This window comes from Siphateles boraxobius, unplaced genomic scaffold (genome assembly GCF_051911475.1).
Source record: "Siphateles boraxobius isolate OS27281-9 unplaced genomic scaffold, OSU_SipBor_1 61, whole genome shotgun sequence".
In the NCBI taxonomy this organism is placed as follows: domain Eukaryota; kingdom Metazoa; phylum Chordata; class Actinopteri; order Cypriniformes; family Leuciscidae; genus Siphateles; species Siphateles boraxobius.
In genome coordinates this window covers 825,001-837,503 of record NW_027509188.1, presented here as the reverse complement: position 1 = coordinate 837,503, position 12,503 = coordinate 825,001, and the positions used below count along the sequence as shown (strand labels likewise).

The following is a 12,503-nucleotide window of genomic DNA, read 5'->3' as shown; positions in this document are numbered from 1 at the left end:
CAGGTTCGAGCCCACCCAGGGACGAATGCTGTTTTTCGTTGACGTCCGGCCATGCAACCACCAACACAGCTGCAGAATTTAGCACACGTGTGTCCACTAACACATCCGTGTCATTTCGGACGCATGAAACGACGTTTCTTGGCCCTTTTAGCGTTTACAGCTTGGTCAGTTGCTTTGTGTTCAAAGAAGACAGCGGGTGTTGTGAAAGTTTACATCAGCTTATGTTTGCTGTGGCGCATGGATGGAATGCTCATGTTTTGTTCCGGGTGGTGGAGGCCTGTGTTCCAGAGAGGTCCTGCTCAAAACTACTTTTAAAACACCATCGAGCATCCGTAATAACTTCCGACATTGATCGAACATGGATTTCGTTCTCATAAAGAGGGCACCGGTAACTTGTAACCTATCAGGCTCTCAGGCATCAGGTCAATCGATTCGGCATAGGATTATATGTGCTAGCGTTTTTGCTTCCGTTTGGAGGTTGTGTCCCTCCAACTCTTTGTTGTATGACCCACTTTTGCCTTTGGATATTTGGAGAAGGTTGCCTTCGGTAACCGCTCTCTCACTCGACAACCGAAACGGAACTTTAGCTCCGGGTTGTGCATATTATTGGCCTGCTCTACTGGGTCAAATTGTATCCCCCAACAACAGATATGGCTCAAACAAACAAAGTACACTCTAAGCCTACCTCTAGGCTTAACCCTGACTTTACCCGCAAGAGGCTATGCCAAGCCTGTGCGAAATGTGAGGCTCCCTTTCACGGGCGCAATTTAGGCACACATAATGGCCGCGACCAGCCCGAAGCAGGTCACCGCAGTTGCCCGGCTAGCTCAGTCGGTAGAGCATGAGACTCTTAATCTCAGGGTCGTGGGTTCGAGCCCCACGTTGGGCTCATCTATTATCCCTCTCTCTTCCCAACGGGGTCTCGGTTTCCAGCGTGGAAAGCGAGTCCACCATTGCCGGAAAAGTCCAGGTCTGCTTTATTTATAAGCTGACCCATGGACTGGCTGTCCGTAGGTCTCTGTGGCGCAATTGGACAGCGCGTTCGGCTGTTAATCGAAAGGTTGGTGGTTCGAGCCCACCCAGGGACGAATGCTGTTTTTCGTTGACGTCCGGCCATGCAACCACCAACACAGCTGCAGAATTTAGCACACGTGTGTCCACTAACACATCCGTGTCATTTCGGACGCATGACACGACGTTTCTTGGCCCCTTTTAGCGTTTACAGCTTGGTCAGTTGCTTTGTGTTCAGAGAAGACAGCGGGTGTTGTGAAAGTTTACATCAGCTTATGTTTGCTGTGGCGCGTGGATGGAATACTCATGTTTTGTTCCTGGTGGTGGAGGCCTGTGTTCCAGAGAGGTCCTGCTCAAAACTCCTTTTAAAACACCATCGAGCATCCGTAATAACTTCCGACATTGATCGAACGTGGATTTTGTTCTCATAAGGAGGGCACCGGTAACTTGTAACCTATCAGGCTCTCAGGCATGAGGTCAATCGATTCGGGATAGGCATATATGTACTAGCGTTTTTGATTCCGGTTGGAGGTTGTGTCCCTCCAACTCTTTGTTGTATGACTCACTTTTGCCTTTGGATATTTGGAGAAGGTTGCCTTCGGTAACCGCTCTCTCACTCGACAGACCGAAACGGAACTTTAGCTCCGGGTTGTGCATATTATTGGCCTGCTCTACTGGGTCAAATTGTATCCCCCAAAAACAGATATGGCTCAAACAAACAAAGTACACTCTAAGCCTACCTCTAGGCTTAACCCTGACTTTACCCACAAGAGGCTATGCCAAGCCTGTGCGAAATGTGAGGCTCCCTTTCACGGGCGCAATTTAGGCACAGATAATGGCCGCGACCAGCCCGAAGCAGGTCACCGCAGTTGCCCGGCTAGCTCAGTCGGTAGAGCATGAGACTCTTAATCTCAGGGTCGTGGGTTCGAGCCCCACGTTGGGCGCATCTATTAGCCCTCTCTCTTCCCACCGGGGTCTCGGTTTCCAGCGTGGAAAGCGAGTCCACCATTGCCGGAAAAGTCTAGGTCTGCTTTTTTTTATAAGCTGACCCATGGACTGGCTGTCCGTAGGTCTCTGTGGCGCAATCGGACAGCGCGTTCGGCTGTTAACCGAAAGGTTGGTGGTTCGAGCCCACCCAGGGACGAATGCTTTTTTTCGTTGACGTCCGGCCATGCAACCACCAACACAGCTGCAGAATTTAGCACACGTGTGTCCACTAACACATCCGTGTCATTTCGGACGCATGACACGACGTTTCTTGGCCCCTTTTAGCGTTTACAGCTTGGTCAGTTGCTTTGTGTTCAGAGAAGACAGCGGGTGTTGTGAAAGTTTACATCAGCTTATGTTTGCTGTGGCGCGTGGATGGAATACTCATGTTTTGTTCCTGGTGGTGGAGGCCTGTGTTCCAGAGAGGTCCTGCTCAAAACTACTTTTAAAACACCATCGAGCATCCGTAATAACTTCCGACATTGATCGAACATGGATTTCGTTCTCATAAAGAGGGCACCGGTAACTTGTAACCTATCAGGCTCTCAGGCATCAGGTCAATCGATTCGGCATAGGATTATATGTGCTAGCGTTTTTGCTTCCGTTTGGAGGTTGTGTTCTCCAACTCTTTGTTGTATGACCCACTTTTGCCTTTGGATATTTGGAGAAGGTTGCCTTCGGTAACCGCTCTCTCACTCGACAACCGAAACGGAACTTTAGCTCCGGGTTGTGCATATTATTGGCCTGCTCTACTGGGTCAAATTGTATCCCCCAACAACAGATATGGCTCAAACAAACAAAGTACACTCTAAGCCTACCTCTAGGCTTAACCCTGACTTTACCCGCAAGAGGCTATGCCAAGCCTGTGCGAAATGTGAGGCTCCCTTTCACGGGCGCAATTTAGGCACACATAATGGCCGCGACCAGCCCGAAGCAGGTCACCGCAGTTGCCCGGCTAGCTCAGTCGGTAGAGCATGAGACTCTTAATCTCAGGGTCGTGGGTTCGAGCCCCACGTTGGGCTCATCTATTATCCCTCTCTCTTCCCAACGGGGTCTCGGTTTCCAGCGTGGAAAGCGAGTCCACCATTGCCGGAAAAGTCCAGGTCTGCTTTTTTTATAAGCTGACCCATGGACTGGCTGTCCGTAGGTCTCTGTGGCGCAATCGGACAGCGCGTTCGGCTGTTAATCGAAAGGTTGGTGGTTCGAGCCCACCCAGGGACGAATGCTGTTTTTCGTTGACGTCCGGCCATGCAACCACCAACACAGCTGCAGAATTTAGCACACGTGTGTCCACTAACACATCCGTGTCATTTCGGACGCATGACACGACGTTTCTTGGCCCCTTTTAGCGTTTACAGCTTGGTCAGTTGCTTTGTGTTCAGAGAAGACAGCGGGTGTTGTGAAAGTTTACATCAGCTTATGTTTGCTGTGGCGCGTGGATGGAATACTCATGTTTTGTTCCTGGTGGTGGAGGCCTGTGTTCCAGAGAGGTCCTGCTCAAAACTCCTTTTAAAACACCATCGAGCATCCGTAATAACTTCCGACATTGATCGAACGTGGATTTTGTTCTCATAAGGAGGGCACCGGTAACTTGTAACCTATCAGGCTCTCAGGCATGAGGTCAATCGATTCGGGATAGGCATATATGTACTAGCGTTTTTGCTTCCGTTTGGAGGTTGTGTCCCTCCAACTCTTTGTTGTATGACTCACTTTTGCCTTTGGATATTTGGAGAAGGTTGCCTTCGGTAACCGCTCTCTCACTCGACAGACCGAAACGGAACTTTAGCTCCGGGTTGTGCATATTATTGGCCTGCTCTACTGGGTCAAATTGTATCCCCCAAAAACAGATATGGCTCAAACAAACAAAGTACACTCTAAGCCTACCTCTAGGCTTAACCCTGACTTTACCCACAAGAGGCTATGCCAAGCCTGTGCGAAATGTGAGGCTCCCTTTCACGGGCGCAATTTAGGCACAGATAATGGCCGCGACCAGCCCGAAGCAGGTCACCGCAGTTGCCCGGCTAGCTCAGTCGGTAGAGCATGAGACTCTTAATCTCAGGGTCGTGGGTTCGAGCCCCACGTTGGGCGCATCTATTAGCCCTCTCTCTTCCCACCGGGGTCTCGGTTTCCAGCGTGGAAAGCGAGTCCACCATTGCCGGAAAAGTCTAGGTCTGCTTTTTTTTATAAGCTGACCCATGGACTGGCTGTCCGTAGGTCTCTGTGGCGCAATCGGACAGCGCGTTCGGCTGTTAACCGAAAGGTTGGTGGTTCGAGCCCACCCAGGGACGAATGCTGTTTTTCGTTGACGTCCGGCCATGCAACCACCAACACAGCTGCAGAATTTAGCACACGTGTGTCCACTAACACATCCGTGTCATTTCGGACGCATGACACGACGTTTCTTGGCCCCTTTTAGCGTTTACAGCTTGGTCAGTTGCTTTGTGTTCAGAGAAGACAGCGGGTGTTGTGAAAGTTTACATCAGCTTATGTTTGCTGTGGCGCGTGGATGGAATACTCATGTTTTGTTCCTGGTGGTGGAGGCCTGTGTTCCAGAGAGGTCCTGCTCAAAACTCCTTTTAAAACACCATAGAGCATCCGTAATAACTTCCGACATTGATCGAACGTGGATTTTGTTCTCATAAGGAGGGCACCGGTAACTTGTAACCTATCAGGCTCTCAGGCATGAGGTCAATCGATTCGGGATAGGCCTATATGTACTAGCGTTTTTGATTCCGGTTTGAGGTTGTGTCCCTCCAACTCTTTGTTGTATGACTCACTTTTGCCTTTGGATATTTGGAGAAGGTTGCCTTCGGTAACCGCTCTCTCACTCGACAGACCGAAACGGGGGGACGAATGGTGTTTTTCGTTGACGTCCTGCCATGCAACCACCAAAAGAGCTGCAGAATTTAGCACACGTGTGTCCACTAACACATCCGTGTCATTTCGGACGCATGAAACGACGTTTCTTGGCCCTTTTAGCGTTTACAGCTTGGTCAGTTGCTTTGTGTTCAAAGAAGACAGCGGGTGTTGTGAAAGTTTACATCAGCTTATGTTTGCTGTGGCGCGTGGATGGAATGCTCATGTTTTGTTCCGGTTGGTGGAGGCCTGTGTTCCAGAGAGGTCCTGCTCAAAACTCCTTTTAAAACACCATCGAGCATCCGTCATAACTTCCGACATTGATCGAACGTGGATTTCGTTCTCATAAAGAGGGCACCGGTAACTTGTAACCTATCAGGCTCTCAGGCATCAGGTCAATCGATTCGGCATAGGATTATATGTGCTAGCGTTTTTGCTTCCGTTTGGAGGTTGTGTCCCTCCAACTCTTTGTTGTATGACTCACTTTTGCCTTTGGATATTTGGAGAAGTTTGCCTTCGGTAACCGCTCTCTCACTCGACAGACCGAAACGGAACTTTAGCTCCGGGTTGTGCATATTATTGGCCTGCTCTACTGGGTCAAATTGTATCCCCCAACAACAGATATGGCTCAAACAAACAAAGTACACTCTAAGCCTACCTCTAGGCTTAACCCTGACTTTACCCGCAAGAGGCTATGCCAAGCCTGTGCGAAATGTGAGGCTCCCTTTCACGGGCGCAATTTAGGCACAGATAATGGCCGCGACCAGCCCGAAGCAGGTAACCGCAGTTGCCCGGCTAGCTCATTCGGTAGAGCATGAGACTCTTAATCTCAGGGTCGTGGGTTCGAGCCCCACGTTGGGCGCATCTATTAGCCCTCTCTCTTCCCAACGGGGTCTCGGTTTCCAGCGTGGAAAGCGAGTCCACCATTGCCGGAAAAGTCCAGGTCTGCTTTTTTTTATAAGCTGACCCATGGACTGGCTGGCCGTAGGTCTCTGTGGCGCAATCGGACAGCGCGTTCGGCTGTTAACCGAAAGGTTGGTGGTTCGAGCCCACCCAGGGACGAATGGTGTTTTTCGTTGACGTCCGGCCATGCAACCACCAATACAGCTGCAGAATTTAGCACACGTGTGTCCACTAACACATCCGTGTCATTTCGGACGCATGACACGACGTTTCTTGGCCCCTTTTAGCGTTTACAGCTTGGTCAGTTGCTTTGTGTTCAGAGAAGACAGCGGGTGTTGTGAAAGTTTACATCAGCTTATGTTTGCTGTGGCGCGTGGATGGAATACTCATGTTTTGTTCCTGGTGGTGGAGGCCTGTGTTCCAGAGAGGTCCTGCTCAAAACTCCTTTTAAAACACCATCGAGCATCCGTAATAACTTCCGACATTGATCGAACGTGGATTTTTGTTCTCATTGGTGGTTGCATGGCTCATGTTTTGTTCCGGGTGGTGGAGGCCTGTGTTCCAGAGAGGTCCTGCTCATAACTCCTTTTAAAACACCATCGAGCATCCGTAATAACTTCCGACATTGATCGAACGTGGATTTCGTTCTCATAAAGAGGGCACCGGTAACTTGTAACCTATCAGGCTCTCAGGCATGAGGTCAATCGATTCGGCATAGGCCTATATGTACTAGCTTTTTTGATTCCGGTTGGAGGTTGTGTCCCTCCAACTCTTTGTTGTATGACTCACTTTTATCTTTGGATATTTGGAGAAGTTTGCCTTCGGTAACCGCTCTCTCACTCGACAGACCGAAACGGGGGGACGAATGGTGTTTTTCGTTGACGTCCTGCAATGCAACCACCAACACAGCTGCAGAATTTAGCACACGTGTGTCCACTAACACATCCGTGTCATTTCGGACGCATGAAACGACGTTTCTTGGCCCTTTTAGCGTTTACAGCTTGGTCAGTTGCTTTGTGTTCAAAGAAGACAGCGGGTGTTGTGAAAGTTTACATCAGCTTATGTTTGCTGTGGCGCGTGGATGGAATGCTCATGTTTTGTTCCGGGTGGTGGAGGCCTGTGTTCCAGAGAGGTCCTGCTCAAAACTCCTTTTAAAACACCATCGAGCATCCGTCATAACTTCCGACATTGATCGAACGTGGATTTCGTTCTCATAAAGAGGGCACCGGTAACTTGTAACCTATCAGGCTCTCAGGCATCAGGTCAATCGATTCGGCATAGGATTATATGTGCTAGCGTTTTTGCTTCCGTTTGGAGGTTGTGTCCCTCCAACTCTTTGTTGTATGACTCACTTTTGCCTTTGGATATTTGGAGAAGGTTGCCTTCGGTAACCGCTCTCTCACTCGACAGACCGAAACGGAACTTTAGCTCCGGGTTGTGCATATTATTGGCCTGCTCTACTGGGTCAAATTGTATCCCCCAACAACAGATATGGCTCAAACAAACAAAGTACACTCTAAGCCTACCTCTAGTTGCATGGCCGGACGTCAACGAAAAACACCATTCGTCCCTGGGTGGACTCGAACCACCAACCTTTCGGTTAACAGCCGAACGCGCTGTCCGATTGCGCCACAGAGACCTACGGCCAGCCAGTCCATGGGTCAGCTTATAAGAAAAAGCAGAGCTGGACTTTTCCGGCAATGGTGGACTCGCTTTCCACGCTGGAAACCGAGACCCCATTGGGAAGAGAGAGGGCTAATAGATGAGCCCAACGTGGGGCTCGAACCCACGACCCTGAGATTAAGAGTCTCATGCTCTACCGACTGAGTTAACCGAAAGGTTGGTCGTTCGAGCCCACCCAGTACCGAAGTTTGCCTTCGGTAACCGCTCTCCCACTCGACAGACCGAAACGGGGGGATGAATGGTGTTTTTCGTTGACGTCCTGCCATGCAACCACCAACACAGCTGCAGAATTTAGCACACGTGTGTCCACTAACACATCCGTGTCATTTCGGACGCATGAAACGACGTTTCTTGGCCCTTTTAGCGTTTACAGCTTGGTCAGTTGCTTTGTGTTCAAAGAAGACAGCGGGTGTTGTGAAAGTTTACATCAGCTTATGTTTGCTGTGGCGCGTGGATGGAATGCTCATGTTTTGTTCCGGGTGGTGGAGGCCTGTGTTCCAGAGAGGTCCTGCTCATAACTCCTTTTAAAACACCATCGAGCATCCGTAATAACTTCCGACATTGATCGAACGTGGATTTCGTTCTCATAAAGAGGGCACCGGTAACTTGTAACCTATCAGGCTCTCAGGCATGAGGTCAATCGATTCGGCATAGGCCTATATGTACTAGCGTTTTTGATTCCGGTTGGAGGTTGTGTCCCTCCAACTCTTTGTTGTATGACTCACTTTTATCTTTGGATATTTGGAGAAGTTTGCCTTCGGTAACCGCTCTCTCACTCGACAGACCGAAACGGGGGGACGAATGGTGTTTTTCGTTGACGTCCTGCCATGCAACCACCAACACAGCTGCAGAATTTAGCACACGTGTGTCCACTAACACATCCGTGTCATTTCGGACGCATGAAACGACGTTTCTTGGCCCTTTTAGCGTTTACAGCTTGGTCAGTTGCTTTGTGTTCAAAGAAGACAGCGGGTGTTGTGAAAGTTTACATCAGCTTATGTTTGCTGTGGCGCGTGGATGGAATGCTCATGTTTTGTTCCGGGTGGTGGAGGCCTGTGTTCCAGAGAGGTCCTGCTCAAAACTCCTTTTAAAACACCATCGAACATCCGTCTTAACTTCCGACATTGATCGAACGTGGATTTCGTTCTCATAAAGAGGGCACCGGTAACTTGTAACCTATCAGGCTCTCAGGCATCAGGTCAATCGATTCGGCATAGGATTATATGTGCTAGCGTTTTTGCTTCCGTTTGGAGGTTGTGTCCCTCCAACTCTTTGTTGTATGACTCACTTTTGCCTTTGGATATTTGGAGAAGGTTGCCTTCGGTAAACGCTCTCTCACTCGACAGACCGAAACGGAACTTTAGCTCCGGGTTGTGCATATTATTGGCCTGCTCTACTGGGTCAAATTGTATCCCCCAACAACAGATATGGCTCAAACAAACAAAGTACACTCTAAGCCTACCTCTAGGCTTAACCCTGACTTTACCCGCAAGAGGCTATGCCAAGCCTGTGCGAAATGTGAGGCTCCCTTTCACGGGCGCAATTTAGGCACAGATAATGGCCGCGACCAGCCCGAAGCAGGTCACCTTAGTTGCCCGGCTAGCTCAGTCGGTAGAGCATGAGACTCTTAATCTCAGGGTCGTGGGTTCGAGCCCCACGTTGGGCGCATCTATTAACCCTCTCTCTTCCCAATGGGGTCTCGGTTTCCAGCGTGGAAAGCGAGTCCACCATTGCCGGAAAAGTCCAGGTCTGCTTTTTTTTATAAGCTGACCCATGGACTGGCTGGCCGTAGGTCTCTGTGGCGCAATCGGAGAGCGCGTTCGGCTGTTAACCGAAAGGTTGGTGGTTCGAGCCCACCCAGGGATGAATGGTGTTTTTCGTTGACGTCCGGCCATGCAACCACCAATACAGCTGCAGAATTTAGCACACGTGTGTCCACTAACACATCCGTGTCATTTCGGACGCATGACACAACGTTTCTTGGCCCCTTTTAGCGTTTACAGCTTGGTCAGTTGCTTTGTGTTCAGAGAAGACAGCGGGTGTTGTGAAAGTTTACATCAGCTTATGTTTGCTGTGGCGCGTGGATGGAATACTCATGTTTTGTTCCTGGTGGTGGAGGCCTGTGTTCCAGAGAGGTCCTGCTCAAAACTCCTTTTAACCTGTTAACCTTCAAGGCCACTTTTGAAAAATCCCCAGAAATGGCATACCCAAACTTAAACAGATACAGTTCATGAACCCTTTGCACTAAAAGCACAAGTATGATCTCATTTGAAAGCTGACACCTAGTAGTTTATTGTAAATGTAGAAATAATTATTGTCATAATGAAAAAAAAATGTTTAAATAGCTTCAAAGTTTTGTAAAGTTATTAGAAATTTACTTTCATGAAACATCTTCATAAAAATAAAATTGAAGTTGGCCCTGGAGCAATCTAGAAATGCACTGCAGCTAAAGCCATATGTGTGACCATTTTATATTTAAAATCTGAAAATGATAAGTCTAAAACTCTGTATTTAGTTAAATGTTTTTCAAGATCATGTCAAATTACTTTATTTTGATTAGACTCTAAAATGCAAACTGATGTTTAGTCATCTTCTGAGTCATCTAATCAGTCTATTGTCTCTATTATTTTGTGGTGCAAACGAGCCCCATTCAGAGTCAGTCTCCCCTGCACACATTTACACCTCTCCAGACTGGTTATGGCTCTAAATATGCATTTCTTTTGTCTGCATTATAGCTACTAACGACTGGCTATTCACAGGCTATTCATAGGGTTTCAAACCCTAATTTCTTTTATCAAAGTTCTCACTAAATATTTGAAACTGGTATCAAATGCACTGAAACATTTCAGTAAGCATTCCTATTTAGAAAAAAATCATAAAACAATAACTGCTGGTGGCAGGTGCACCTGGGCTAGCTAGCATGTTAGCTTAGCACACCATCAATACACGACCATTTATGAGATTAAAACCATGTTTGTGCTCCAAACTTACTTTATAACGCAAGTCGAATGTTTTAAATAATCTTCTGTGATCTATTTTGGCTTCAGATAAAAAAAAAATCCGACAGAAAATGTATTATTTATAGTGTTCTGCACGATGATGAAATCTATATCGATTAGCATTGCATTATAAATATAATCTATTATTATGAAATACCTGGCATGGCTTGTAGAACACAGGTAACTCAAATATCATTGCAATCATGTTTATTGTCTTCAAAACATCTTTATCTGCATGTTGCAGCGATCTCTGTCAGCTACTGTCTGTATCAGTGACGTCCTGGAATGTCACATGACTATGGGTCTTCTTCGTGATCCATATATGGACTGTTATTGTGCATATAGCGCCCTCAGGCTATTGGTATGAATTGAAAACACAGCACATCTCAGTAAGAAGCGATCATAATGATTACATCGACGCATTTGGGTATAAATTCAACAAATATTATTCCTGTCTATAGAAATATGATGTGAATCTATGAGAATATATCAATATTTCTCCAAGTCTGCACATTTTTGAGCTAAAGCCCTGAGGGACGATGTTTTGCGAATCGCTGTCATGACGACAGCTTGGAGTGTTTTTTATGAATGGACCAGCTGACGCTCATAATTCATATTAAAGGTATCGACTCATTTTTCCATTTCATAACTCCTGACACAAATTAAGACATAACTGTCACTATAAGTTTCTCAGAATACAATAGTGGTCAAATACTGAATCTTGAGTATTATATCTTTTTAATGATGTATAGTTTGTCAAGGTATAACATTAAATCTGATAGTAAATTTGAACTAAATAAAAAAAAAAAACGCTTCAGTGCGCCGACGCTCTGGAAACGGTTAACAGGTTAAAACACCATCGAGCATCCGTAATAACTTCCGACATTGATCGAACGTGGATTTTGTTCTCATAAGGAGGGCACCGGTAACTTGTAACCTATCAGGCTCTCAGGCATGAGGTCAATCGATTCGGCATAGGCCTATATGTACTAGTGTTTTTGATTCCGGTTGGAGGTTGTGTCCCTCCAACTCTTTGTTGTATGACTCACTTTTATCTTTGGATATTTGGAGAAGTTTGCCTTCGGTAACCGCTCTCTCACTCGACAGACCGAAACGGGGGGACGAATGGTGTTTTTCGTTGACGTCCTGCCATGCAACCACAGACACAGCTGCAGAATTTAGCACACGTGTGTCCACTAACACATCCGTGTCATTTCGGACGCATGAAACGACGTTTCTTGGCCCGTTTAGCGTTTACAGCTTTGTCAGTTGCTTTGTGTTCAAAGAAGACAGCGGGTGTTGTGAAAGTTTACATCAGCTTATGTTTGCTGTGGCGCGTGGATGGAATGCTCATGTTTTGTTCCGGGTGGTGGAGGCCTGTGTTCCAGAGAGGTCCTGCTCAAAACTCCTTTTAAAACACCATTGAGCATCCGTCATAACTTCCGACATTGATCGAACGTGGATTTCGTTCTCATAAAGAGGGCACCGGTAACTTGTAACCTATCAGGCTCTCAGGCATCAGGTCAATCGATTCGGCATAGGATTATATGTGCTAGCGTTTTTGCTTCCGTTTGGAGGTTGTGTCCCTCCAACTCTTTGTTGTATGACTCACTTTTGCCTTTGGATATTTGGAGAAGGTTGCCTTCGGTAACCGCTCTCTCACTCGACAGACCGAAACGGGGGGACGAATGGTGTTTTTCGTTGACGTCCTGCCATGCAACCACCAACACAGCTGCAGAATTTAGCACACGTGTGTCCACTAACACATCCGTGTCATTTCGGACGCATGAAACGACGTTTCTTGGCCCTTTTAGCGTTTACAGCTTGGTCAGTTGCTTTGTGTTCAAAGAAGACAGCGGGTGTTGTGAAAGTTTACATCAGCTTATGTTTGCTGTGGCGCGTGGATGGAATGCTTATGTTTTGTTCCGGGTGGTGGAGGCCTGTGTTCCAGAGAGGTCCTGCTCAAAACTCCTTTTAAAACACCATCGAGCATCCGTAATAACTTCCGACATTGATCGAACCTGGATTTCGTTCTCATAAAGAGGGCACCGGTAACTTGTAACC

The 12,503-nt window shown here is 47.4% G+C and overlaps 14 non-coding genes across 14 annotated transcripts; 12 read left to right on the top strand and 2 right to left on the bottom strand.

The window, feature by feature from the left end:
- Positions 1–816: 816 nt before the first annotated feature.
- Positions 817–889, top strand: trnak-cuu (transfer RNA lysine (anticodon CUU)). The gene has a single exon. It is a non-coding gene; the product is annotated as a tRNA-Lys (tRNA).
- Positions 890–1,014: 125 nt separating this feature from the next.
- Positions 1,015–1,088, top strand: trnan-guu (transfer RNA asparagine (anticodon GUU)). Its single transcript has one exon. It is a non-coding gene; the product is annotated as a tRNA-Asn (tRNA).
- Positions 1,089–1,882: 794 nt separating this feature from the next.
- Positions 1,883–1,955, top strand: trnak-cuu (transfer RNA lysine (anticodon CUU)). The gene has a single exon. It is a non-coding gene; the product is annotated as a tRNA-Lys (tRNA).
- A 126-nt stretch (positions 1,956–2,081) lies between these two features.
- On the top strand, positions 2,082–2,155 carry trnan-guu (transfer RNA asparagine (anticodon GUU)). Its single transcript has one exon. It is a non-coding gene; the product is annotated as a tRNA-Asn (tRNA).
- A 792-nt stretch (positions 2,156–2,947) lies between these two features.
- trnak-cuu (transfer RNA lysine (anticodon CUU)) lies at positions 2,948–3,020 on the top strand. Its single transcript has one exon. It is a non-coding gene; the product is annotated as a tRNA-Lys (tRNA).
- Positions 3,021–3,145: 125 nt separating this feature from the next.
- trnan-guu (transfer RNA asparagine (anticodon GUU)) lies at positions 3,146–3,219 on the top strand. Its single transcript has one exon. It is a non-coding gene; the product is annotated as a tRNA-Asn (tRNA).
- Positions 3,220–4,013: 794 nt separating this feature from the next.
- On the top strand, positions 4,014–4,086 carry trnak-cuu (transfer RNA lysine (anticodon CUU)). Its single transcript has one exon. It is a non-coding gene; the product is annotated as a tRNA-Lys (tRNA).
- Positions 4,087–4,212: 126 nt separating this feature from the next.
- Positions 4,213–4,286, top strand: trnan-guu (transfer RNA asparagine (anticodon GUU)). The gene has a single exon. It is a non-coding gene; the product is annotated as a tRNA-Asn (tRNA).
- Positions 4,287–5,643: 1,357 nt separating this feature from the next.
- trnak-cuu (transfer RNA lysine (anticodon CUU)) lies at positions 5,644–5,716 on the top strand. Its single transcript has one exon. It is a non-coding gene; the product is annotated as a tRNA-Lys (tRNA).
- A 126-nt stretch (positions 5,717–5,842) lies between these two features.
- On the top strand, positions 5,843–5,916 carry trnan-guu (transfer RNA asparagine (anticodon GUU)). Its single transcript has one exon. It is a non-coding gene; the product is annotated as a tRNA-Asn (tRNA).
- Positions 5,917–7,322: 1,406 nt separating this feature from the next.
- Positions 7,323–7,396, bottom strand: trnan-guu (transfer RNA asparagine (anticodon GUU)). The gene has a single exon. It is a non-coding gene; the product is annotated as a tRNA-Asn (tRNA).
- Positions 7,397–7,522: 126 nt separating this feature from the next.
- Positions 7,523–7,598, bottom strand: trnak-cuu (transfer RNA lysine (anticodon CUU)). Its single transcript has one exon. It is a non-coding gene; the product is annotated as a tRNA-Lys (tRNA).
- A 1,435-nt stretch (positions 7,599–9,033) lies between these two features.
- On the top strand, positions 9,034–9,106 carry trnak-cuu (transfer RNA lysine (anticodon CUU)). Its single transcript has one exon. It is a non-coding gene; the product is annotated as a tRNA-Lys (tRNA).
- Positions 9,107–9,232: 126 nt separating this feature from the next.
- Positions 9,233–9,306, top strand: trnan-guu (transfer RNA asparagine (anticodon GUU)). The gene has a single exon. It is a non-coding gene; the product is annotated as a tRNA-Asn (tRNA).
- The last annotated feature ends 3,197 nt before the right edge of the window (positions 9,307–12,503 follow it).